The sequence below is a fragment of the Phoenix dactylifera genome, chromosome 15, assembly GCF_051530095.1.
Source record: "Phoenix dactylifera cultivar Ajwa chromosome 15, Ajwa_hap1_PhDact_Kaust_v1.1, whole genome shotgun sequence".
Lineage (NCBI taxonomy): Eukaryota > Viridiplantae > Streptophyta > Magnoliopsida > Arecales > Arecaceae > Phoenix > Phoenix dactylifera.
In genome coordinates this window covers 7,369,667-7,373,431 of record NC_143204.1, presented here as the reverse complement: position 1 = coordinate 7,373,431, position 3,765 = coordinate 7,369,667, and the positions used below count along the sequence as shown (strand labels likewise).

At 39.5% G+C, this 3,765-nt stretch overlaps 1 non-coding gene across 1 annotated transcript; it reads left to right on the top strand.

The window, feature by feature from the left end:
- Positions 1–852: 852 nt before the first annotated feature.
- On the top strand, positions 853–961 carry LOC120109129 (small nucleolar RNA R71). The gene has a single exon (XR_005510157.3). It is a non-coding gene; the product is annotated as a small nucleolar RNA R71 (small nucleolar RNA).
- The last annotated feature ends 2,804 nt before the right edge of the window (positions 962–3,765 follow it).

Below are 3,765 nucleotides of genomic sequence, written 5' to 3'. Positions count from 1 at the left end.
ACTTTCCCTTTACGCAAAGTCATGATGCTTTTTGCATGTTCTGTATGCGAACTAGAGGGAGCCGTATTATTACTACCGTGCACTTGTGGGTTAGGTTGGGGTTGAGCTGGAAGCTTACCCTTCTCTTGGGTACTTAGGACGGTAGTCAATATTGACAATTGGTTCCTTATGTCTTCAAAATTTCGAGTATTTTGAGCATTGATATTAGCTTGACCTTGTAGAAAAGTTTGTATGGATTGCAAGGTATCCTCGATATTTGGCTTTTGAGAAGGTGATGGTGCATAAGTAGGATGTGCAGGTGGAGGAGCTGAATGGTGTGACTGTTGAGGATGATCGTTTCTCCACCTAAAGTTTGGATGATTCTTCCAACCAGGGTTATAGGTATTCGAGTATGGATCGTTATAAGGCTTTTGGTAGGAGTTCATAGCATTTGCTTGATCGTGCAAGACTTCTTTGAATGCCGGTATGGTGGGACAATCTGTAGTAGTATGACCCGACATATCGCAGATACCACAACACTCGTTTCTAAGCTCTATAGTCTTGACAGGCTCAACCTTCCTAAGCTCAATTTCTTCTACCTTCCTAGTGAGGGCTGCCATTTTAGCGTGAAGATCATCCTCAGTTCTGAGGTTGTAAAGGCCTCCATGTACAGAGCTAGTAGGCTTAGGCAAAGACTTGTTGTTTCTATCTCCGTTATCCCAAAGTTGGGCAGTCTCAGCAAGGGAATCCAAATACTCCCATGCCTCATCAGGTTGTTTTTCTAAGAATCTACGATTGCACATGGTCTCTACAAACTGTTTCAACTGTGGAGAGAAACCTTCATAAAAGAAGCTAATGGTTCTCCAAGTTTCGAACCCGTGATGAGGGCATGAGAGAAGAAGGTCTTTAAATCTTTCCCAACATTCATAAAATGTTTCATTATCTTTTTGTTGGAAATTGCTGATATGTCTTTTCAAAAAGTTGGTCCTTTGTGTGGGGAAGAACTTTTTTAAAAATTCTCTCTGCATATCTTGCCAATTTTTTATGGATCTAGGTCGCAAAGAGTTTAGCCATGTTTTGGCCTTATCCTTTAGAGAGAAAGGAAACAATGTCAACTTGAGGACATCCTCGGTGACATTTGGCACTCTAAATGTAATGCTCAATTCTTCAAAATCTTTTAAATGAAGATACGGACTTTCGGACTCTAACCCATGAAACTTGGGCAGCAATTGGATTACCCCTGGTTTGATGTCAAAATGTCCTACATTACCAGGAAATATTATGCATGAAGGCTGACTAGTCCTAGCCGGTTGTAGGTATTGTCTTAGAGTCATAACATGGGGTTCTCGTTCTCGATTATGGTGACTCCCCGCATCTTCATTTAAATCAGCCATCTCACAAGGTGTGAGATACTGCGAAGGAATTTCAGGGGTATGTCCTAAGGGATGATCTAAAGTTGTACGACTTAATCGACCGGTGTCGTCCCTATTCCACTTTAGCATGCAAAATATTTCCCTCTTTTTTTTTCTTTTTCTTATTTTTTAAAAAAATAAAAAAAAATAAAAAATAAATATAAGTACCAACTAAAGTTACCCTAAAACGATATCCTAAAACAAAAATTTTATTCACAATCAAACATGCAACAAAACATTACACCTCAATTTCTAATGTTTTTCTTAAATTTCTAGACAGCTCCTAACTGGTTTGAAGAGGACACCTAAGCCTCCAATCCGGTCTAATGAACCGAGTTGACCAGGTAAGCTCCCAGGTAAGTGGAGGGGTCATGATGCGTTCGCAAAGGTCCCACTTAAAACCCACTTGCCTCGAACAGATGAACTGTCTCCCTTATAGGGACAAAGCTTGCCTAGACATCAACTAAGCCACAGAGCGAAATTGGTGCAACTTTCGGTGGTCTTCGTCCTATTGAGCTTGAATGTCCTTAGGGGCCAACGTCTAGTTGATTTTAGTTAAGCTTAGGATATTTATGCACTGGGGTGATTTTTGGGCTAAGGACGAGTGATGAAATCCCGACCTTATCTTTTTAAATGGGTTCAGCCCTTAGAATATTTTATGCTGATGCCTTATACTATATGCAACAATCAAGAGATTTTTTTTTTAATGCTTTATGACATGACATTAAATTTCATTGAATAGGTGATCAAGCAAATTAATTATTTTTTTAAAAAAATTTTATGAGTTGACGTTTGAAATTTGAAATTTTAGGTTTTTTTTTCATTTTTTTTTTAGTTTTGAATAATCACCCTTGATCTTTTCTTAAAGTTTTTTTTTCCTTAAATTTTCAATTAGCAACAAGGGTTAATGAGATATGATAACGATAAAATTCTGATTCTAAAAAAAATAAATGCAGAAAATTTAAAGTAGAAAGCAGCAAGGTTTCGTATTAATCTGATGGTCTTAAAAATGTCAGAATGTCAATCAGACCGTTCAGATTATCTAACAATGTGTCTTGCACTAGCTGACCAAATTTGAGTCAAATCAGACGGCGAATTTCTATGATATCAGAGTTTGATGCAAACTGTGCAGGGAATTAATAATAGTAGTAAAGATGCAATTTTTTTTTCAAAAGAAAAATACTAACTACTAAGGTAAAAATTAAATCTAAAATTATACTAATAACTCAGCCGTTCCCCGGCAACGGCGCCAAAAACTTGGTGCTTTTGAAAAACTGTTCTTCCAAGTGCAGGAGAATCGCACAAGTAGTATAACTCGGAAGTCCGAGGTCGATTCCTCAGAGAACGATCTATAGATTATTAGCGTATTTTTTTAGATGTAATTTTTAGTTGATCTTCAAAATTTAAAAGCAGATAATAATAGATAATGAAACAACGTTCAAGAATATAGAGAAGGCTAGGGATCTGGATTGTCCCTTGATAATGTTATTTTCAACAATTAAATTTTTGCGATTCTTGATTAAGGATTAATTAGATAGAATAGTTCTAAGCATGGAATATATACTTTGAAAACATAAATTCAACATTCAAGTATTTATCGTGCCGGTTACGTCTACGATAAATCAAAAATCGAAACAACCCATGCATCAATAAATATAAACCGTACAAGATATATCTAACAAATAAGTATGCAAGAACCAAGAGCATATAATAGATGTAAATTAAAGAAAATAATCGTTCAGAATTTACTTGAAGAAAACAAACTATCAAGGGTTCTTCCATCACCCTTGACCAAAGGTGTTAGCCTCCCATTACAAAAACACTAGCCTTTCCCTCTCTAGCCTTTCCCTCTCTTATTCTTTTTTTTCTTTTTCTTTTCGAAAACAGGGCATCCCCTGTTTCCCTCTCTCTTCTTCTTTCTTGTTTTCTTCCACTGCAGCAGCCCGGCGCCTCTGTTCTTCTTCAAATCGGAGCCTTCCCCCCCCCCGAATGCCCTCCTCTCTTAGCCGAGAGGGAGCTTTATAGATAGTATCCGATCCCCCCTGAGCGCACGCGGTGAAGATGGGCGGACGGAGAGGAATCTCGGACGTTGATCGCGGCTGGGAGGATGCAGAAGAGGGTGGTTGATCACGGGAGAGGCGATCGCGGGATGAGCGGACGAATCGGGAGCTGGACTTGCGTGGGATCGACGCTCGGATCACGGTTGACGCGTTGGGAGAAGCTGTGAATGCGGAAGAGGTGTGGCTGAAGAACGGGATGCTGAGAGCTTGGTACGGGCGGAAGCGGACGTTGGGCTCGGATGTGAGATAAACCGGAGGAGATGCCGCGCTGGGAGGTGACGTTGCTTGATCCGGGAGCTGGGAGGCATGTGAAA